This window comes from Pogona vitticeps, chromosome 11 (genome assembly GCF_051106095.1).
Source record: "Pogona vitticeps strain Pit_001003342236 chromosome 11, PviZW2.1, whole genome shotgun sequence".
Taxonomy (NCBI): Eukaryota; Metazoa; Chordata; class Lepidosauria; order Squamata; family Agamidae; genus Pogona; species Pogona vitticeps.
This window is the reverse complement of record NC_135793.1, coordinates 20,829,062-20,853,267: the sequence shown is the minus strand read 5'-3', so window position 1 is coordinate 20,853,267 and position 24,206 is coordinate 20,829,062. Positions and strand designations below refer to the sequence as shown.

Below are 24,206 nucleotides of genomic sequence, written 5' to 3'. Positions count from 1 at the left end.
ACATCACTTTGCTTACATGGACAATTAAAGCAATGATCCTAGTTACTACACCCCTTGGTATCTCCTTTCTAAGGGACTGGAATGTATATTGAGTGTTTCCAGTCTGTGCGCCATTGTTTCGTTTTCCATATTTGTTGGCAACTTCTTGTTAAGATTTTGACAGATGAAATCACTGTAGCTTGAAAGAGTTCTATCACCTATCCCTGGTGATTTATGTCTTCCCACTGCTTTCAGAGCATCTTTCACTTCACTTTCTAGAACTGCAGATTCAGAGTCTGTCATCTTTCTGTCTCTTCAGTCTAGGTCTTTAGTATACTGTTTTCACATTTTCTTTATTTTCTCCCTGTCCAAGAGTGTGTTTCACTGTTGATTATTCAGGATTCCTAATATAGGCTTGAATTCCGTTGTTTTCTTGAATTTTCAGGAAGAATCTCTTATAAAAAATCAGTGTTAATTACTCCCTATTAATTGATCGTATTTTTTAAAAAAATTCAGTGAACATAGGCTACCTCAGTTCTTTTTATTTATTGCAGATAGCATTTGTCCTCAAAACAGAACTAATTCATTATACTAATGAGCAATGAAAAAACTTTACAGCATTCCACTGCAGCTTCCTCACAGCATAACCATTTATTTGTACATTTAACTTAGAGCAAAGCATAGGAAAACTGCTAGTCCCACGACAATGTACATATATTGTTCTGTGTCACATCTATCTGGAATAATATTCCAAATATATCAGATAATTAAGGGGACAACTCACTGTAGTTACATTCTCTCATATAATCCTATATCCCTGTAATGATTGGTAACTAATATATCAAATTCCCCACTCTGCTTCCTGGACAGCAGCTGGACTCAATGATCCATGGGGTCCCTTCCAGCGCTACAGTTCTGATATTATTATTAAAATTATAGGTCTCCTGGATTAGCATTTCCATCAGTTCTTCTTTGTGGCCTCTGTGAATCACACCCTGGGTGATTTGCGCCAGTCATAACTTTCTGGGTCAAGCTGAGCTTTCCCTTCTCCTACCCCTTTATCTCGATGAACTCAGTGCAGGAACCCATTCATTTTTCTTGCTGGTCATCTGGGTCTTTGTAAGGACTCCTGTGGATTTCTAGATCAGTGCCAAGTTGTCTCCATATGGCACATTCTTGCCAGCATATCCTTTTTTGGTCTCTCAGGAGCTAAGTTATTCTTGACTTGGAATCACACACCCAGCTGGTTGCAAGAACACTCTGTCCCTATAAAGGAGATCCTTGCTTTCTCCGATGAACTCCCTGGAAGCAGACACCGTAAGGACTAAGAAAAGAGAAAGAGAGAGGCAAGATGTTTGTCCTTTCCTTTCCTTAAATCAGTACTCCAAAAGGACTCTTAAAATTCATGAGTATATCAGTAAAATATGAGAGAAGGAGAGAGAAAGGGAGGGAGGGAGGGAGGGAGAGAGACTTTCATGTACCCCAGGATCTCACAGGACAAAAGAGATTGAGAATCCATTGGTCTCAGATACATTTGTAATATTCTTAGAAGAGTCAATATGACCCAAAGCAATGGTCCCCAACCTTGGGCCTCCAGATGTTCTTGGACGTCAACTCCCAGAAATCCTAGCCAGAGATGGTGGTGAAGGCTTCTGGGAATTGTAGTCCAAGAACATCTGGAGGCCCAAGGTTGGGGACCACTGACCCCAAAGGTTCCAGCCCTAGCTTAAGAAAAACCCTTGGTTTCTCTTTTCATGTATGCCCGTTGATCTCCTAACCTATGGTCTTGTTTATATGGCAATACTCCTCTTTTCATAAACCCTACATGCCTTTGGGGAAGTGTTAAAAGTTAGGAGCAGTGGGTGAGGGGCATTGGTTTAAAACAAAAAAAATGAGTGAATGAGACCTCAAACTTCGTCTCTCCTTCTTTGAAAGAGGAACTTACAGTTAATGATGGCTTTCTGACTCATGGCATATCAACTGTCACATTGCAATTGGAGAAGACATTGTGGCCAAGGCAATGCACTCTCTTGTGCAGTGTCACAGTCCAGACTCATAGCACAGTCTGCTCGCTAGTGTAATTCTTCCAGGGAAAGGCCTTCTCTTCCACAAGACTTCAAGTTTGGAAGTTACCACTGAAGGATGAAGCATAAAGCCAGGGCTCTGTCTTCACTCCAGCTGTCAGTGAATGGCTGCATCAGTCTGTCTAGAGGAACTGGCTGGATGGGTAGGTGCCTTGAATTGTGTCCAAAATAGCCATCACCAAATGAACCGCCAGCAGTGTTTCCTCCCTGAGATTGCCACTCTTTTTACAAGCCCTGCTTTTAAGAGAAAACTGGTATGTAAAAATGAATCAGAGTTGGTTTGGTTCAGATTCTCAAGACATGCCATGGCTGAAGAAGCGAAACACTGGTTTAGTGTGATGTTCAAATGGGCAAACTACAGTTTGCAATGGCTTGGCAAACCAGAATCTGATAATATAGTTTAAAGTGGATTTGCAGACTGGGGGTTATGGAATTATGCCTACAGCCACTCCTCTAACTTCAAAGCTACCAACTGGACCGGCAGCCCTAAACTGTAGATGGCATGCTTTGAAACTCTGATATTGGTTCTAAATAGTTTAACCTGCTAACTTAACTAAGCTTTTGGATTTAATCTTGAAAACTATGATTTCATATCATGTATACAAGCCTCAAAAGTGTACATTTTTTCTCCTTTTTCCTGCTCCTGAATGGCCCTAAAAACTATGGAACAGAAGCTTTTGCTTCTGTTATTAATTCATAACAGTTTAACCAGAGTCTGTCCAAACTTGAACAGACTCTGATTAATTTAAACTATAATTTGTTGAAAGAGTGGGCAAAACGTGACGCTCCAGATGTTCTCAGACTCCACCTCCCATCATCCTGGCCATAGTGGATACTGCTGATGAGATTTGGAATTCAACATCCTGAGGATTACAGGCTGTTCTTACCTAATTTATTCAAATTAGTCAACTATAAGCCAAAATTTACGAAGTGGTCTGAAAAGAGAAATTTGAAGGCCACCCTGGAGGAGAAGAAAAGAAATTAGGAAGGAACCAGGAGCCCAAGATTTGTATGCACATCATGCTAAGCCACAGTTTAGTGTTACATCCAAAATTAGGGCTTTATTTCCAACCCATGAGGGGGAAAAGTATTTACTAAGTTTCTGCACCGCAGGAACTTTTAAAAGCAGAAGAGCAGGAACAAAGAGGGAATTGACAACCTTGACACTCACCCTGACTCTAGTAAATGTTTTCTTCACCTTTCTGCAAACCTTGCAGGGGATATTGGCCAAGGTTACAAGACTGAATTATTGCCCCATTAAGGCAAGTGGATTTTATCCCCATACATTTTTCCTTTGAGTGAATGGCGGCTTCTGTCAATTTCAAAAGTGTAAATCAGTCACGGTGTGTAGCTGATTCTCTGCCAATCTATGCCTCAGGCGGAGAAAAAAAACCGAGAGTCACACAGCCTCTGCTTTTGCCAGCTCTGCCTCGTTGGAGGTAAATGTCCAAAATGTTACAAGGATGCAGAATGTTTGTCGTTTCACTGTTTCACAGAAAGAAGGGAAGACTTTTAAGGAAACCGTCTTGATTTGCCAAGAAAAGGAAAGAAGGAAGGAAGGTATATTGTTTTGTTTGGCATAGGAAGAAAAAGAAAAGACCTCACCTACTTGTGTTTCTACTTCAAATGATCCAACCCACCTCTTTAAGAGCTGGCCCATACCTTTTCTGGCACAATTGGAGCTCAGAAAAGTAACAAGGACACCCATCTTTCCCTGCATAGCACAGCCACTGCTCTGGCTGGCTGGCTGGGGGAATTTGAAATTAGTAGTCAAAAAGGTGGCTTTTCCAAGTTCTGGCCTAGTGATGCAAACAGCTCCTACTTTGATATATTTACTTAGAAGTAAATGTCTGTGAAGGAGACATTTGAAGGAGTCATACTTCCAAGTAAGTGAAATTTAGGAATTCCGTCTTACTTTCCCTGCAGTCCATGTGGCATTCATCCACCTAACACCACTGTGCAACCTAATTTCCTGGAGGTTCTCTGGAGAAGGATTGAGGTCAAGATTCAGTGGCTTTGTTAACTGGGGCTGCCTGGTTTGCAAGCCAATGCTCCACTGACGTCTGCAGTAACAAAGCAGACAAGCTAAGCAAAGTGGGAGATCAAAAACTAGAATTTATAATCTCCAAGTTTGATCCCATGTTATCACAGAACAAGAGAGGCAGAGAATCCATTGGTCTCAGATACATTTGCAATATTTTTAGAAGACTCAGTATAACCCAAAAGTTCCAGTCCTAGCTTAGGAAAAGCCCTTGATTTCTCTTTTGATGTATGTCCATTGATCTATTGACCCGTGATCTTGTTATCGCATGGAAGGATCCAAACAGCTTTGTATGGATGTGCACTCCATAATGAAAGACCTGTTTGGTAACTTGGCTTTCAGTTAGCTTGTGTTGAGCCGTGGAAAGAATCTGTATTCTTGTTCTTAACCATCCATCAGTCCTGGCCTCACAGGTCCCTTGCACTCAAAAGCAGCCAAACGAATTCCAATTTGTCTTTCAAGGTGCTCTGTCTTAAAATGAGGTCATTGCTCTTGTTTTGATAGACTTGTTAAACCATTTTCAAATCCCATGCATTTTAGAATATCTGGAATAAGGAGAAGCACAGGGTCTGTTCTCCCAGGCTGCGGCTTCCCATTTAGTTACGGTGCATTAGTGAAGTTGTTACTGAAGGGGTGCCATCTCTACTATGTGGGGCAGGTGGGTGACTGGAATTGTGGGGCTGAAGTTTTTCGCCATGGATGGGTTGAATGGGGGGACCATCCTAAACATAGAATGTCAACATAGAGTAGCAGCAACAACAAAAGAAGAAGAAAAAGGCTAACTTAAAACCTTTCTCCCTGAGAGCAAATTTCAGTACATGCAGGAAGGTTTTGTACAGTGCCAGCTTTGCTATTAGGCAGAGTGAAGCAAATGCCTCAAGCATTCCACCAACTATTCCTTCTAAACCCCTTGGCCATTCCTGCACTAAGCTAACATACTGTCGAAAAAATGGAACGGAGTGTTGAAAAGAGTCAGTCGGCAATCCAGGCGTCTTGTGTCCATGGAAATGAGGAAGGCTTCCCTTTTTCCTTTCCTTGGGGCAATAAAGTGTCTTGGTCCCGTTGTAGTGTTAATATGTGCACACAGGTGCATACATATGGTGCAACCCACAATCCCTAATCTGTGGTCTGGAAAAGTATAATTCAGTGCCAGGTTTAGCATGGGACCTCTCTGTCTAGAAAGTTAATATTGACGTTGATTTAAGCCCTACTAAGTGTTCAATGAAACCATAATCCTAGCTCCAGCACCCTCCATTCTCATTCTTGCCTGTAGAGAGCTAAGTCTGAAACAGAGACTATTCTGTATCTGCGAGGGCTCTCCATGGGATCCAAAACCCTGAAAAATCCAGGCTTCTGGACTCCGGTCTTTAGACTTTCCATATACAAGGCTGTTGACTCCAGATTTAAGAGAGTGGTATATCTACTCTTGGGTACAGTCCAAACTGTACAAGGTACTCTCCAAGGTGCTGGACTCTGCCCCTAAAAGAGGTCCACACCCTGAGTCAGCAGTCACCAGTCCCCTCTGCTCAAGAGGTAAGATTAAGTATTGCATTGGCCACCTGCATAGGGCTTCTGTATTGTCTTCTTTGGCTACTGTAATCCTGTTGAGACATTCATTTAGGCCAGGGGTGGTAGGTAGGTAGGTATACTTTATTACGGTCAAAGACCAGTAAAACCAGATCAGTATAAAATAGATACATACAATTATTGTTTAGGAAAGTCGAGCAGGGTAATAAAATTCCATTAAAACATGATAAAACAAACCCTTATTTCCAATTAGTAACATAATATATCCTTGATATAGATAAAACCACAGATATTGTTGTATTAAAAATATTATATTGTCGATCTAAAATCACCTACCCAAACATCTGTTTACGAATAACCATTGCTGCAGCACAGAATTTGGCCACTTGTCTAGTAATATAAGGGGTACTGTCAGAGAGTAGCCACTGCACATAATCCTCCTCTGATCTCCCAGGAGATTTACAGATAATAGATGATAAAAGCTCCATGCGAAGATCCCGATAACAGGTACAAAAAAGAAGAACATGACCAACTGTTTCAACTTTATCACTATTACAGGGGCAGAGACAATCTGATGCAGGCAAACCTCGAAATCTTCCCTCCAGAAGCTTAGAAGGTAGTACGTTAAGCCTAGCTAGCGTAAAAGCCCTTATGGCTTTAGATGACATAGTGCTGGCTAAGTACGAGGAGGTGATAAAGGCAGATTTCTTAAGGAAGTTATATTTCCCTAACTGGCCAACATGGTCCTGTAGTTCAATGTCCCATACCCTTAACTTTACCGCTTTAATGGCATCTGTAAGACCCATTGCTATAAGTATACTGGGGGAAAAGCCAATTTTCAATATCTCTTCTGTTATGTGCTTCTTCCACTCCGACTGAAAAGAATCTAGTAGGATCAGTGGGGCCAAGCCTTCTAATGAAAAAATCAGTTTAATCCAGTATATCAGCATAAGGACTTTAGCCTGTGCTTTAATGGATTTTAACCCGACCTCTAAGCGGAGAGCCACATTGGAAGTACAAGGTGGGACTCCAAGGATGGCTCTCACAAACTTGGTCTGAACAATCTCCAGAGGTTGTAAATTAGCATAGGCGAACAGTTGAGAACCATAAAGCATTTGTGATATAGTCCTGGCCTTGAAAACTTGTAATACCGAAGGTACATGTTTACCCCCAACAGTATGAAAAAATCTTGTTATTGCCACAGTATTTTTCTGGGCATTCATTGCAGCGTGGTTTACATGAGTAACCCAGGATCCTGAAGAGTGAAAAACTATGCCAAGGTATTTATAGCATGCTACTTGCTCTACAGGGTGACCATTTAGAGACCATTTGTGTTTTATTCTCCTTCTACTCACCACCATAATCTTGGTTTTAGCATAGTTAATTATTAGTTGTTCTTCATTACAGTAGGTGGAGAAGGATCTCAGAAGTCTTCTAAATCCCACGCACGTAGTTGACAATAGAACGGCATCATCAGCATAAAGTAGAGTTGAAATTGGGCGAGAGGCAAGTTTTGGTTGGTGAAAGTTGCGGTTACTTAAATTTCCAACCAAGCCATTGATATAGAAATTGAACAATGTGGGGGCTAGTATGCATCCTTGTCTCACCCCATTAAGTACAGAGACCTGGTTGGATAAGATCCCCACGGAGTTACAAAGAACCCGCAAATGTGTATTTTCATGAAGTCGCCGCATTAACAGAAGAAGCCGTTTATCAATACTTGTGATCTCAAATTTAGTCCAAAGGCGTTCCCTTGGTATGAGATCAAAAGCAGATTTGAAGTCTATGAAGGCTGCATATAGAGCACCACCTTTAAGGGCAGAGTATTTAGATGCCAGGTGGTGTAAAATAAGACCCTGGTCTATGGTGGATCTTCCCAGCCTAAATCCAGCTTGCTCCTCTGCCAGTATATTCTCATCGAGTAGCCAATCTTGTAATTTACCCAATAAATGCCTTGCATATAGTTTGCTAATAGTGTTTAGTAAGCTTATTGGACGATAGTTAGCAGGGTCCCCTCTATTTCCTCTTTTGTAAATTGGGACTACAATGGCTAGGCCCCAATCCTCTGGAAAACATGCTGTTTTGTCAATCCAGGTGAATAAAGAGGCAAGTACTGGAGCCCACCAATCAGCGTTAGACATTATAAGGTCAGGTGGAATATAATCAGTTCCAGGAGCCTTGCCTGGTTTAAGTTGCTTAATTAACATTAAGATTTCCCTTATAGTAACTGGGGGCCATTCGGGTATATGATCGAGATCATTCTGAGAAGTTAAAGTGCTAGCTGAATGGACTGTGTAAATACTTCGGAAATGTTCTTCCCATATACTAGGCAATATATAGAAATCTTGTTTGGGAATATGATTAAGTGTACCCTTTGTTACTATCTTCCAGAAGGAAGCTGAGTCCTTCAAATTGGAAGCAGTAATTAAACATTGCCAAGTTTCCTTCTGTGCTTGAAGCTTTTTCCTTTTTACCAGAGCCTTATACTTCTTCTTAAGTGTAAACCAGTCTGATGGAATTCTAGTCAAGTTCTGTTCTCTGTAGGTCCTATAAGTGACCAATAACTCATGTTTAACTGCTTTGCACTCCGAGTCAAACCAGGGCTTTTTATGGAGAAAGCCAGTAGCTGGTTTGTCTAGCCTTTTACATGTTAGATGAGTTTGCAAAGATTGTACCATACGTTTATAGGCCTCTAAGACTGGTTCCACTGAACTCAGAGAAGTAATTAAATTACTGAAATATAAATAAGGCTCTGAAAACAGCAGCTGTCTCATGGAAGCATCCAATTCTTCTGACCACTTAATGCGGGCCCCTCTTGTAGTGGCAGCAATGGGAGTTATAGAAACAAGGTCCGCAAACACTTTATGATTATTAAAATAGATCTTTAAAACCAAGGGTAGATGGTCGCTTTCTGCACGATATACTACATTAAAATCATGTATACGATCCATCAAGTCCCTGGAGACTAAAACATAATCTATTGTGGAAGCACCTGCTAGAGAGGTAAAGGTAAATTCACCAGGTCTATCACCGATTATGCACCCATTTAAAAGGGATAAACCTGAATTATTGATCATATACCTCAAGCATAGACCAGCATAATTACAGCCACAATCTTTAAATTCCCTGTGATTAAAATTTGGATGAAGAATAGGTTCTGGGAATGTCACGTTGAACCGTGCAGAAAGTGCCTCATCATTTGTACCTATCCTAGCATTGCAATCCCCAGCGACTATTATAGAAGCATCAGGATACAGTTGTATTAAATGCTCAATATAATACTCTAGGTTAGCCCACAAGTCATCTGTCATCGCCCGAGATTGTTGCGGAGGAATATAAACATTAATAAGTACTAACAAACACGTAGCAATCTTCAGCGTCAAGGCAGAAGCTATCCTGATGGAAAAATCCCATGCCACTACTGTTGCCTGTAGCTTTGTTGATAAGAAGGTGGCCATACCACCCTTGGGTCGACCTCCTCTATCGCTGGGCGAGGCATTAATGGAATATGCCACATAACCATTTAACACTGGATCATTTAAAGACCATGTTTCTTGTAGTAGAATAATGTCAAAATTACTGATATAATCAATGAAGGCAGGATCCGAGGCCTTCGTCTGCCAGCCCGCAATATTCCAAGATAAAAATTTGATTGCGGGTCTTTTATGCCGAAACATGGGATCTTCCAAGTTAGGTAGCTGAAGAGGTGCAGAATCATTACCCAAGCCACAAGCTAATGGTGGCACTAAATGAAAGGGAGAAGATGACCTAACTGAATTACAATGAGTTTGCATACTAACTTCATTTCCTGAGACATTGGTCATAGTATGCTTGGCATCACAGGGTTTCTCCCCATCACCTACAAGCTCTAGGCCCACTGGGTTCTTCACCTGCAAAGAATAGCTCCTGACACCATGTCAATTCTTGTGGTAATAGTTAATTTCTTGACCAAATGACTGTTTGGAAAGCCTATAGGTGTTAGCTCCCCTTGAAGTCTCGCTATTCCATCTGCTTCTATTCTTTTTAAATCTTGGATTCAGGCCCCTGTTTCTTATAATGACTGGAATTGGATATCCAACAGCCAAGTCCAGATCCACACTTGGTAGGTTCATGGATGAAATATTCTTTGTCTGTGGGGGTAGCTGTTGTGAACCCTGTATGGAGGGTTGAGCCCTCTGCTTGGAGGAGTGGATCAGATCCAAAGTTATGGGGTCCTTGAATTGGTCTGTGCCGCTATCCTTGAGGGGCCTCCTGGAGTTAGGATTCTCTCTCTGGGCGTCCTTGGCTTGTGTTACAGCATGCTGGGTATTGACGCCAGATTCTTTCCCTTTTGCAGCATACTCTGGTGATTCTATAATTTTAAATAAAGGTTTGTAATTCATTCTTCTTCTTTTTGGTGTACGTTTCCGGGCCTCCTTTTTCTTCACAGGTTTGGGCTTGGCCTTCACCGAGTGTAGGGGAGATGCCTTTCCACCAATCTTAGCAGGATCCTTTCCTGGAGGATAGTGTATTGTACTTGAGGAGACCGTTGTGGACATAGGTTTTGGGGAGTCTGCTTTAGGTGGCACAGGGGTAATAAGATTCCTCTGAGCCTCTGTCTGGGAACTTACACATAGAAGTAACTCTTCTAGTGTAAGCTTGTCAATTCTGTCAATAGTTTTTGGGGACAGATTGTAATAGTTCATCTTATCAGATGCACACCGTGTATGTTCAGCCTGGCTGTGGCTCTGGCTCAACTGGTCTGTAGCATTTTTGGCAAAATGCATCCTATTTTCCATCAGATGATCTGCTATAGAGGCCACAGATTGATTTATTTCCTTCAGTGTGTCTCTGATTTCTGCTAAAATTTTGCAGCTACCAGGAGACTCATGTTCCCCTGTTACTGGTGTAGTGCCTTTAGTTTCTGGCATCTCAGCATTTATACAGTTCAAGTTCTGCTCTCTAAGTTTCCCAGAGTCATCTGGCGAAATCAGACCATTAGAATCCAAGGCCCGATCTAAAGCAAAATCTGACAGTCTTAACCTGCCAAAATCTACATTCACCGTACTGTTTAGCAGGCTGCCTATGAACTGGCTACTTTCCTGTAACTGACAGTTTGTCAAGAGGCTGTCAGATAAATCGATATGAGGAGTAACAGTATTCTCTATATTGATTGTTAAGGGTTTAAGTGAACTAGCAAAGTCAGTTATCTTGGTTTGCTTCAATTTCCTTGCGGGAACAGGGTAGACTTTAGCACAATGTTTAGCATTATATGTGTTAAAGTTCCCAGGAGGAGTAAAAAGCTTGGAAGCGCTGTGGCCACATACCTGGGCCTGCGATGGTTTACATAGTTGATTACCTCCACTTGTCCTGCTGGGTCCCAGGTCCGAGACAGGTGTAATTGATATTGGAGTGCCACGCTGTATCTGTCTCAACACTGGAGGAGACAGGGTAAGATCGAGTATTTCCATATTATGAAAAATGAAAAATGTAGAATGCAAATATCCCCAGAAACTGAAAGCAGTCCACAACCCAAAAGTTCTCTTAGTTTAGCCGTGCTGTTCCGTTACTCACAGAGAAGTAGCTCCCTTTTCTTGTTTCCACTGTAATGCAGATAATTCCAATAGTCCGGTAGTCAAGTTTCTATCTTTCCAAGGCCAGAAATATATATTTTCACGGTGGTATTCCTAATATTATTACTCCTTTATCTTCAGAGGCATAAACAAAGTTAATGAGGCCGCTGATAAGAGCCGGGTTTTGGTATCCACTGAATACAATCTCCGGCTACTCCCTCCTTTTCTTCTTCCAAAAGAGCAGATTCAGAGATTTAAAAACTAAAAGACTTAAAAACTGTCTAAAACCAAAGATGTTAAAAAGCTATCTAAAACTAAAATGATAAAAGCTATTTATAGCCAAGTATAAAAAGATTAAAAGGCCAGGGGTGGGCAAAATGGCTCCAGCAATGGTTAGACAGTGACTCCCACAGCATTTCTCCCCGAAGACTATAATAGTTAGGACAAATGGCAATTGTAGTACAAGAACTCGCCGTTTGCCCATCCCTGATGTAAATTAAGCTGGAGGGGTGGGAAGGAGATAAACAGGATCGTCCCTGTTGCTCCTACCTCTATATGCAAAGGACCCCTTACATACACAGAAGCCAGAATTAAGACTCGTAGTTGTGATCCTGAATTCCCACACAAATTCACTCCAATAATTTGTGTGGGAAATATTTGTAGCAGGCTGAACAGGGCATGTAATGGTCTCGAAATTCATTCCAGAGCCAGGAGGAAGCTGATTTGAAACTGTTTCCTAAACTCCAAAATCATGTCTCACCAAACAGCATTTCCCCCTTCCTATAAGCTAAGTCACTTCATGAATTCTGATGAGGTGTCAGTTATTTCGCATGCATGTTACACTGCTCAAGTTGAAATCAACAGAAAGTCAATTTATATAGTGCTGGAGGGGAACAGTATTTTACTTTTGGCTGAGTTGAGGGGACAGGAGACTGTGTCTACTTTAAATTAGACATACTGTACGTCGGTCTGGACTCTACAAGGTTTGAACTATACAGATAAAAGCAAAAAAATCAGAAGTTTCCTCTTTTGAGATGTTGCGGGTGGGGCTCCTTTTTTCCTGTCACAGTGCTGGGAGTTGTCTGGTTTAAAGGCAAGATTCTTCCACCTGCTTTCCATGACTGCCAAAAAGGGGGGGAAAGAAGGAGAAGGCTTAAATTTTGAATGAAGTTTTTGCTTTGTGTATGTGTATAGATGTAGATAGAAGTAACTTTTGGCCGCCTGGGGTCAATTGTATAGCCCACATTCTGGTTCCTGGAAAAGAAAATCAAAAGAGTGTGATATTGTGATCCTTCAACCAACCAAAGTCAAGTTTCATTTTCAAATTTACTTCTTTAACCACTGAAATGGAACAATAGTTGACTCTGGGGGAGATTAACCAGGGGGCCCTCCCCCTTGTTTAGTCCACATTCCACCCAAAATAGCCCATTTTTGTGTGTGGAAAACTGTTAAGTTCCATAATCTCTGAAATTCCACAAGGTGTCTTTGTATGGAACAAGCATGTTGTTTCTGTAAAGTTTTAAGTATATGTTTTTGTACAGATCAAGGTACAGTAACTGTTAACATGTCCGGCAATTACTGAAATGTTGTATAGTTCTAAAGTTTCAGGTCTATTTGTTTCTTCTTTTCTTTTCTATGTAAAGGGAAAAAATGTATCCTGCTTGTTTTCTTTGTATTTCCAATGTGTTTGCACAATTATGCATTTATGTTTACATTTTCTTTTCTTTTTTTAAAAAAAAAAGGTAATACTTTCTGTACAAACATTTTCAATGTTGTTTGTTGTTTTTAAACACAATTGTCTCTGTATAAAATAATATTGGTTGAACTGGTACTTTGGTGTCTCTCATAGAGGGATTAATTATACTGCCAGTGCATTGAATTATTTAAAAAAAAAAGGAAAATAAAATTTTTATGAAAATGTAACTGGGCTTCTGGTCCTGAATTTATGCTTCTGTTAATCCCTGCTTTCTCCGACCTATGTATTGAACTACTGTGCCCATCCTCCACAACATCGAAGCGAATGAGAGGAATTGAGGTCTGCACATCTGGAAGATGCCAAGTTGAGAAGGGCTGTTTGTATGTACTTCAGAGTAGGTGAAGTAGATTATAATTTCAAGTGTATTTCCATATGGCTGAGCTGTAAGCCTATATTCCATTAACTTCCTGCATTTCCTCACTTGAATAGTACATTTACTTACGTATGTACGTACATACTTACTTATTTAACTACATTCGTACCCATCTCTCAGCCCAAACACTCAAGACAGTCAGAGATGAAGCTAATGACCTGTAATAAGGCACTCAATGGCAAGAGGGAAGGAAGGAAGTCAAAAATAAAATTAAAAAGAAATAGCAAATTAATACTGCCAAGGCCACTAAACAAGATCTAGGACCTGAAAAGAACCCAGGGAGGAACGGTGTGGAGCCCCTACTCTAATGGTGACCCAGCAAGAACAGGTTCTTGTGATGCTACATGTGATGGACCTTTTTGATGATGCAGTGGCAGAACAGAGGGGTTGGAGCAGAAGACCATTTTTTTCAGACAAAAAGGTATTTGGAAACTAGCATGAGAGGCATCCAGGGAAGTGGGCCTAGAATCTGAGCAGACCTGGTTTAATGAGGTTCTATGGCACCTATGAGCCAGATTTGTGGTGGGTGATATTTTGCAAGATGGTTGTAGTGCCCATTCCTTCTCGTGCTCAGACACCACATCGTTTGCAAAAATCAAATGTTCTTCCTCCACAGAGCCATTCACCTTGAGATTTTTCTCCCAGCTTAGAGACTAAAAAGAAGTATAACAATACTAGAGGCTTCAGCCTTTATTCTGGAACCAGAAAAAACCTTTGGTAGATAACAATAGCAAAAGCAGCAACTTTCCAATGGATGGCAATCCTTTCTAGGGTTTTCTAGGTAGAGAATGTAGAGTACTCCAAGTACGGAGTATAGATATCTACTGTGGTTTAGTAGATAAATTGACAAACTAGGATGCTGGTAAAACCACACCCTAAATAGCTCACTTACTTTGAAAGCCCTATTAGGATTGCGATCAGTTGCTTCTCATTTGAAGGCACAGAGCAAAACAGGTATGGTTTATGATGCCATATCTGAGTACTCAGATATGGTGTATGATTCCCTTCTTTTGGGGGGGGGGGGTGTCCTGGGACTGTATGACTTGCCCAAGACTACAGAAGCTGACTCTTCTCGTGGGATGCACAGCGGAGATCTGATTTCCTAACTCAGAGTTCTTTAGTCACTGGCTGACAGTGATGGTTATCAAAGTTTTCTAGGTGTAGAGCGTTCACAAGTGGTTTGCCATTCCCTTCTTTGGGGGGGCACTCTGGGGCTATGCCCACAGCTCCACAGGCTGGCTGTTCTCCCTGGAGGTGCCATAGGGAATTGAACTCCCAGCCACTCACTCTACATCCAGATACCGAAATCTAAGCAGCCAGTTAGCCAGCCTAAAATGTCTATAACAAAAGAGAGAAACTGCAGTTTTCTGAGATTGCCACTATCAAAAATCTTGGACTGAAAGGAAAGTCTTCCTAATGTTTAGTCTATATAACTTTTCTAGGATTCAAGTCTTGCTCTCTGGAATTGTTTTCCCTTCCCTTAATTATCCCATCAAGAGAGTAAAAATCCCCAGTTATTTCAGACTTTAACTCACAAAGATTTGTTATGTAGGTTCATCATCAGCTTTGTCACGTAAAATTAAAAGCTAGAATTTGGGAAATCAAAACATAATTAGTGGCATTTATGTTACCAAAGTCCTCCAAGTTGCTTAGTTATTACTACAAGTTCGGTTTTTCAAACTTAATGTTTTACTTTCCTATTTCAGAGAAGTAATGAAAAATAATTACTCTCCTTCTCTGGAGATTTTAAAGCAAAGGTTGGGTGACCACTTAGCAGGGCTGCTTTAGCTGCAGATTGCCTGCACGAGTGAGGGTTAGATTTTCTGTCCCCAAGGATCCCTTCCAGCTCTACGATCTACGGTTCTATGATTTTATAATTCCCCTCCATCATCCCGCAATGCCACAAAAATAATTAAAATTTACCGTTGCACTGCAAAAGGAATGAAATTGTCTCTTGTTAAGTTACAGTCAACATAAGGGCAGTTAGAACTTGGTTTCGTAGGGGGGAATGAATTGCCAATACTTGTATTGGTAACAATTTAGTTTTATGTTCTAGGTTGGGAGAAGCGACTTGATATAGAGGGAAGTGTGCATTCTGTTGCCTACAGAAGTCCCCCCAAAGATCCCTGTGGTCTTGTGAAATAATGCACAAATGGGGCTGGTCTCCACATTCAGTGACTCCACACTGTTGCTGTTCTTGTGTTTCCAAAGAGTCCACCCAAATACAACAGCGAGTGCAATAATACTCGCCAGGTCCATTTCCCATTTGCTCCGGCAGTTAAACTGTTGAAAGCTGTGCGCGCAGGCAGGGAAGGTAAATCAGGCCTCAGGATGGGTCCTGTGTCTTCGCACACCCAGCAGCAGAGCAAAGCGAGGGATCGCAACCTGGAAGCTGCCACACTGTGCCATCCCTCTAGTGGCGGATCTTGCCAAACCTGGCGCCGCGGTGACCCCTGCCAACGTCACCCTCCCCAGAATCTGTTAACGGAGAGGAAGCTTTGTGCCCACGCGCTGGCAAAGCTGCATTCTCTGCCTGTCAAGCAAGAACTCAATAAAAAAGGCTCTTAGTGAGCTTCAACCCATTAATTTTACAGTAATCACCCCGTGTGTTCTTGATGGGCTGACAGGGAATTATCTGCAGTGGAAAGTCGTTTGCCAACAAATGTTACAAAAGCTGAAGGGGGTTGAGCCAGGGATGCGAATGAGGGGAAGGAAGAGCGGAGAGCCGACTGGCGGGCCATCGGATGAGCCAGGCGCCTGTTGCTAAGGCAGCCGAAAGCCTTCCTTTGCCAATTGCACCTGTTCTTTTTAACACCCAACAGGAAAGAGGATTCCAGATCACATTTTTTGGAGCATTTTCCTTTTATTTTTACTGCACCAAGCTTTACTTTGGGAGCCAACAGCACAAACATGATTCCACAGCCATCACTGACTCATTGTTGTCCAGAACCTCTGAAGCTCCTGCCCCGGCACTAAACCACTTTAAGGGGCCCTCTGGCCCACAGTTGCGCCACTTGCACTGGGACGGTTGTCTTCCCGTGCAGTTTCACTGCATGACACCCTTTAAATGGAGATGAGGTGGGTCGAAATCAGGTTCTTAAGCACTAAAAGCCACTGGTTTTCCTTTGCAGATGACCTGCATGCTAAAACCTTGACCCGTTGTTGCTTCTTGGGCAATGGGGATGCAGACTCAGACCAGCAGTGATTGCTATGTGGTCTGTTGAACTCAGATTACTTGCTCATTCGTCATACAGTTTGTGGTTATATAATAGGTTTTCAAATACAGTCATATATAGAAAGCCTCAGCCTGGTTCTGCTGAAACTGCCCCTGCTGTTGTTTTTCTTGTTGTTATGTGCCTTCCAGTTGCTGTTACCCCACACACACACACACACACAATACAGTGGTGCCTTGCAAGACAAATGCCTCGCAGGACAAAAAAATCGCAAGATAAATGGTTTTGGCAATGGGGTTGACGACTCACAAGATGAATGTTCCTATGGCCGTGCTTCACAAGACGAATGTTTTCTGTTTTTTGTTCCTGCGTCATGTTTGCTGATTTTTAAATGTTTTTCTATGATGCTTAAAAAGTTAAAGTTTTTTGACTGGAATTTTTTAAAAATCATCTGCACAATATGTATGGCTTTAAAGAGCACTTAATAAACCCTTTGTAAATCAAATTTGACTTCGTTTTGAATTTTTTTTGCCCATAGAAACGCATCAATTAGATTTCAGTGCATTCCTATGCGGAAACGCCTTTCGCAAAATGAATTTTTCGCAAGACAACATTAACCGTGGAATGAATTAAATTCATCTTGCGAGACACCACTTGTACTTCTGACCTGTATGGAACCTAAGAGAGTTTTCAAGGTAGGTGAGATGTTAAGGGAATGGCATACTTATTGCCATTACCTCCAATGAGTTTCTTCAACCAAGCATGAATGGGAATTAGGGTCTCCTGCATTTTAGGTCAACACATTAGTGTCCACTACATCATAAGGCATCTGCAGCTTTCCTTTGTCCAAGGATGGGGGGAAAGGATTCTGGATGCTGGGTTTAGGACAGGGACAAGCAAACCACAATCACTCAGATGTTATTGCACTTCATAGCATTTCTCCATCTTGACTATCCTGCTGGGGGTGGGTGGAAGTTGCAGTCCCACCATATCTAGAGAGTCATTCTATGGCAATCCCTGATTTAAGGGGAGGCTGTACAGTTCACATATGCTGTCAGAAAATAGGCACAATGCTTGGAATTAGAGTGGCCATAAGCCATAATTGACAGGAGAATATCTTCTGTTTGAAGCCTAACTGATCTCTATTACCCATCATATTGGGGTTTTTTATTATTATTATAACAAACTATAACCTATAACTTAGCAGAATGTGCATATAGCAACTGGAAACATTTAGATTAAAAAAAAAACACCATTGTAGAGTATAATTTGTTGCTCTCTCATATGTGTGCTTTGTGCCAGAAACTGATATTTAAAATAATCACTTGTAAATAACTTTTACTAATTATAAACATCTATAAAACATAACACACAGTATAGCACTTAGACATTTGGTATGACACATATATTTACTCCAGTAAATAACTCTCTCTCTCATCGTTATACTGTTACATTAGTAATTCTCCAACTGGTCCTCTTATATGTTACTCCTATGCATCTTTATTCCTGTCTGGAGTACATATTGACATGTGAGACCACATCTTAGTTACTTGATTAGCCCAGTCAATCCTATTGGCCCTTGTCACTGATTATTTCATTGTCCCTCTCTGACAGATTTTTGACTGACATATAGCAGCCTGGCTGGCTACAGGCTCCTTCTGATTAGTTAGAATTGTGTCACATGCAAATACAACGTTCTAGTTCTAGCAAACATGCATACACACATTTATATTCACCAGCTTCACCAGAGAAAGGCACTGATTCCTATGTCAATTATAGTAGTTATTTCTAGTGTGAGTCCTACTTCCACCAGTACATTCCGCCACTGTATGTCACGGTATACTTCAGACAGGCTTTTCCTTAGTAAGTCACTACCTCGGAGACAATAAATGGGATGGTTTATATTTTATAAGGGATGTGGTGGCGCTGTGGGTTAAACCACAGAAGCCTCTGTGCTACAAGGTCAAAAGACCAGCCATCATAAGATCGAATCCATGCAATGGAGTGAGCTCCCGCCGCTTGTCCCAGCTCCTCGCCAACCTGGCCATTCAAAAGCATGTAGAAATGTGAGTAGATAAATAGGTACCACCATGGTGGGAAGGTAACAGCATTTTGTGTATAGTTGCACTGGCCACGTGACCACAGAAACTGTCTTCAGACAAATGCTTGCTCTATGGCTCGGAGATGGGGATGAGCACCGTGCCCTAGAGTCGGACACGACTAAACTAAATGTCAAGGGGAACCTTTACCTTTACCTTATATTTTATGGCCTCTAAATCTGTTTTTATGATGCTTTCATGTTCATAATAAAGTTATTAACTCTTCCTGAATATTTGAATAATTATTTTAGAATGTAATATTCTGTTTTCAATGATGTAAGCCACCTTGGGTCCTTTTTTAGGAGAAAAGTGGGGTAATAAATAAATAAATAAATAAATAAATAAATAAATAAATAAATAAATAAATGCATACATACATACATACATACATACATACATACATACATACATACATACATACATACATACATACATACATACATACATACATACATACATACATTCTTCTCCAGAATGGCAACTTTCAAACCTTGTGCAGAGTTTCCAGATAAATTAAAATGATTTGAAACACATTTTTGTAAATTGACATTCCTTGACATCCAATTTATACTCATTATTTTTTTTAAAAAAATGTCGTGTTTGTACTATGTAGAGTGCAGAAGGGCATTGTTGACAAAAGAGGACATAGATTACATTGGCAGGGGAACAGGTAAACGTACTCTTGATGTTGTGGTAGCTGTTCATGCTTTTATTTATTTATTTATAATATTTTTATCCCACCTTCCGCCATAAAAGGACCCAAACTGGCTTACATAATAAAAAGACAATATTTCAAAGCTAAAAACAGTAAGTACACAAATATACAAGCATACAAATATTTTAAAAGAATTAAACAACAAGAAGTCTAATAAAAAATAAAATAAGTACTATATTAGAAATGGTAAATAAAATCAATACTAAAAACACATTTAAAAACAACAGAGCACAACAATTCATTAAAAAAAACCTCTCAGACCACCAGTTCCATTATATTTTCCCCCATTACATCCATCCTCTAATCCTTAATAGTTATGATTAGTCAGCAGTGGAGAAAACAGTTGACATTCCCTTTTCCTTTTTCCCCATTTCCTTATTTCGTGCCGTATAGAACGCTGATATATTCAAAAAGCTTGGACTGGTTCAGAGGGAGCTCTAAAGTCAGTTGGTATGCCAGTCGGAGTTTAGACCAACATTTTATGTCTCGACCCTTCCCTGGGACCACTGCCTAGAAAAGCTATCCTCCTGAACTACAACTCCCATAATTCCCCAGGCACCATGACCACATGGATGGAATTCAAGGGGTTGCCGTCTGAAACAGCAATTGCCCCATGTCACGCCATGGAGTCTCCATACCCAACCCTTGAAACAGAAGGGAAGAGAGGTATGCACCTTTGCTTTTCTGATTGACAAGCAGTGGTCCATATTTGGTACAAATATGAGTATCCATAGGGGATAAGTTCCAAGCCTCCCCTCCAGCGGATGCTGAAAAGTGCAGATCTAGCACACCGTATATATAGCACAGTTTCTGATTCCCTCTATTGGCCAGTTCTAGTAATACCCTTTGGAAACACATTTCATGGGGTGGGTGAGTATTATTTAATATTTTCAAACATGGGTACTGATCCTCTGGAGACAGTGGTCCTACCGTATTCCAAACTGAGTGTCTTGTCCCTGGCCGGTGAACCAAGCAATCCCTTCTGAACTCCAGCTTCCATCTCTTGTACAGCTGATGACACATTTCTTGGCCAACAGAACAAGCCCTCCAATCTAAATTCTCAGCTGTGGCAAACCACGGTTGGGATCCTCCAAACCAGCATGTCTGAAAAGGATGTATTTGGATCACATGTGAAACCTAGTCTGAACATCTTGGTCAACTGCCATACCATGTCTGAAACCATCCCTGAAGTCTGGGACAAATGCTTGCAGCCTTCAGCTTCCAGGACAAGACGTCCTATCCTCTGTTCTCCTGTGCTTGTAGGTGAGTTTTGTATCAGCTGGAGAGAGAGAGAGAGAGAGAGAGAGAGAGAGAAATTCTGTTTTCCCCTGTTCTGTTTTTTTAATGAGTTCCTCTGTGTCGGTTAACATAATCACTCCTCTGAAAGGATGTCGATAAACACAAGAGACAGCAGCACCACCTTATGCTGCTTCCCCCCCCCCCTTTTTTTAAGGGAAAGTGAAGGCAAAAAGAGGAGAAAAAATAAAGATCAACAACTTAAGAAGCACGCTGCTAAATAATTCCTGGAATGAGTTGTCAGAAACCTTTTATTTACCGATTCTGTGCATTTCATTTCTTCCTGGCGTGAGGCCAACCTCCCTGACAGTCAAGATTTATTGATTTAATTGGCTGGGGTAACCATGCAATAAAATCATCTCCAAGATAAATTTTCATGGCACTCTGCAGCATCGAAGTAATTTTTCAAGTGCTACGGCTATATTTCTCCAGGTTACAGGTGCAAAATTTGCTTAAAGCTGAAATGCTTCATTATTGCAGGCCTAACACATCACTTGGGTTTTCCGTTGTGAAAATCTTGTTGCTGTTGCTGTTGTTGTTGTTGTTGATGATGATGATGATGTTGTTGTTGTTGTTTTCTTTCCTCCTCTGTCATGGAGGGCTTGCATAGGTCTCCGGAAGAAGGAATAAGCTTTTTCTTAATTGGTTCATATAGTCAATGCCCAAGAGAAAGGGAAGCATCCGTTTAATTAGGAGGCAGCTTAGAGGTTATTTACAATGTTATCCAGAATCATTTGTCTCCAGCTGTGAAAGGCTTTCGAATACAGAGCCCCTTTTGCCTGAGATGATTGTCATTTTGTAGCGTGATAGTTTATTGAATCTTTAGATCTTTTTATTTACACTGTTAAAGAGCTCATTATGGTTCACAACAGCCACCACAGGAAAAAAAAAAAAACGCACAAAACTTCAGATTAATTCCCAGGCTAATGATAACATTTTGGAGATTGGCGATAAGCAACCAAGTTTTTTTAACAAAGGGAGATCTTTTCTTATCTTAGACAATCCATCTTGTTGGAGTTCTTGTTTTTAATACCCTGCTATTCTCTAACTGCAGCATTCAAAAGATTATTATTGTTCAATTCATGAGGTACCTATCATTTCCTTCCTTAAGACGGTAATCCTGACGCACACACTTTTTAAAAAGGAGGAGCGCTTTCCATCAGCTTTGGACACAGCCACAATTACTAACCAAACTGGTCTTTTCCAGACACATGTAGGAGGTCCACATTGAAAGAGAATTGCCAGATTCAGTTCCAGACCAAACTAAACCAAATTTGCAAACCAATTTTTGTCTGGAGAAAAAATTAAATGAGACAAGGCACAAATCACTTAAAAAAAATTTAACATAAACTTTAAAATGCTTAGCACGCTCTGCAGCTAATTGCTTGAAATTTCACTGGTTTACTCCTCTCTCTGGGGTCGATCATGTCTCCGAATGTTATGTTTGAACCAGAAAAGGTATAGCCATTTTGGTTTAGCAATGCAGGTAAATAGGAAGTTTACAGACTGACACAGATTCAGGGGGCAGATCAAACTGAATAGGGTAGAAATCACTCTGGACCAAATCAGGAACCATTTTGAAGCCCCCAACTGGCCTCCGAATCAAATCAGGGGATCCACGCACAGCCCTGTAATGGAAGAAGCAGATTTAAATTCAGTGGGTTTCTCTACATCGAAAGGACTGCACTGCATTTTTTTTACCTAACAAGCAATGCTTGGAGGTGTCAGGAAGAAAGATCCATCACCACCTAATGTCTAACACCCAATATATTTCCTCCTCTTTCAGAAAGAGATGCCTTGGTTTATTTTAACATCATTCTATCAATCTCCTTTTTTGAAAAAAAAAAAAGAAGTAAAATGGCATCTTGACACTTCTTCAAAAAAGGAGAACATGCATTAGGACAAAAGGGGCCTTGATCGGCATAAAACCGCTTATGCTAATTTCAGTGATGCAAAGATAGAAATCTCCCGACCCACCCACCCAATTTAGGCAGAAATACACTACATTTCAAGGAAATCCAGAAGATAGGATCCAGATGACTTGTGTGCTTGGTGTTTCAACCAGCCCAATGCTATTAACTTTGGATGGGTAAACTTCTGCCTCCCTGATCTACCTCTTCAGGGATCTTTGTGTTTAAACCAGACCTACATGAAAGAGTTCTTCCAAACAGAGGACACCTTCAAAAAGAGAGTTGTTCTCCAAATGGAGGACTGTCCTCTATACAGTACTCACACAGCTCTAAAATGATAACAAATTTGGAAAGTTGTTATAAATTTCTGTGAAGAGAATTTGAAAGGTAGGATGCTCCAAATGCTTCATCAGTGCTTTTTTCTGAAAGATTTTTGGAATCTGGACAGGCAGCATGGAATAGCAGACAAGAGCTAAATTTCCATGTTGTTTCCCGCAAAGGCTCTGCTGGCAGCATACACAAAATTTACATCCCTCGACCTGTTTCTCCCTAATTTTTCCAGTTATGAGACAGACAACCTTGAAATGCTGTTGTACTTTTGCTGTTATCTTGTCAACCTGCACCTCTCCCTAGGATGAATCTTCTCCATGAACTGTGCTTGTTCCAAAAGCTCCTGCAACAACACAGAATATGGAATTCCCCTTTCGGACTGGCCTCCCTCAGGCGCATGAGGTCCTCTTTTTCTGAAGGGGATTCAGCAAAATGAGACATGACAATTCCAAACCCATGCTTCGATATTTTCTGACAGTAAAAAAATGAGTCCATTTGAGTGGAAGTTTTGGTAAAGCAAACATCATCTGTTTATACAATGTATTAACAACAACTAAAGTTATGTACAAGCAGCTAAGGCAAAGAGGGAACTACTTTAGCTCTACACGGTTGTTAGGCAACATCGCACTACCCTGAAGGCCCATCTGAGCCAACATTTTCATGATGTCACAGTAGCCACACCCTTGTGATGTCACTGTAGTGTGTAACAATTGCAAAGGAATATATTTGCCGGTGTGTATCCATGAGAGAGTAAGACAGGCAATGTGGGCTCCTGGCATTGCTTCCTAAAACAATATTTGTGCATGACACACATGCAAGCACCTTTGTGCTAAGCTTTGTGCTAGTTGAGTGTGGGGGAAATGCAGGCACCTAAGCATTAGAGCCATTCCCACAGGAGAATCCACTTGAATAATAATAATAATTTTCTCCACCTCTAACCCAGCTTGGAGTGCTGTCTGTTGCCTTCTCCAGAAACATAAGGAAATATAGTGGTTCCTTAAGGCTTTTGCTGGGATCCTCAACCTGGCTATCTTGTTTGGGACCAGGATCAGGGGCTGCATTCAGCAGAATGGGCATGAGAGCGTTCCCAAACTGCCAGGCTGGCATGCCATATTTTCAAGTGAAGTAAGCCTGCTACAGTTAAAGTTAAGACGGATCCTGTAGGACCGCAAATACCTTAACACAAATGAGCTAACTGCACCAATGGGTGGGTTGCATCCTACAAACAGAAGGCAACTGGGAGATAGAGTGATGCTTGAAGCTAAGTGGGAAACTGCAGAGAGGAGAGAAGGCAAATGAATAGATTGGTTTTCCGGCTGCCAGTTGCCTACACCTGCCTTAGATGCTTTACCAACCTTTAGCAGAACACAT

General features: G+C 41.1%; 1 long non-coding RNA gene across 1 annotated transcript; it reads left to right on the top strand.

Moving 5' to 3' along the window:
* Positions 1-5,597: 5,597 nt before the first annotated feature.
* LOC144584449 (uncharacterized) lies at positions 5,598-11,658 on the top strand. Its single transcript, XR_013538701.1, has 2 exons — positions 5,598-5,725; positions 11,545-11,658. It is a non-coding gene; the product is annotated as an uncharacterized LOC144584449 (long non-coding RNA).
* Positions 11,659-24,206: the final 12,548 nt, after the last annotated feature.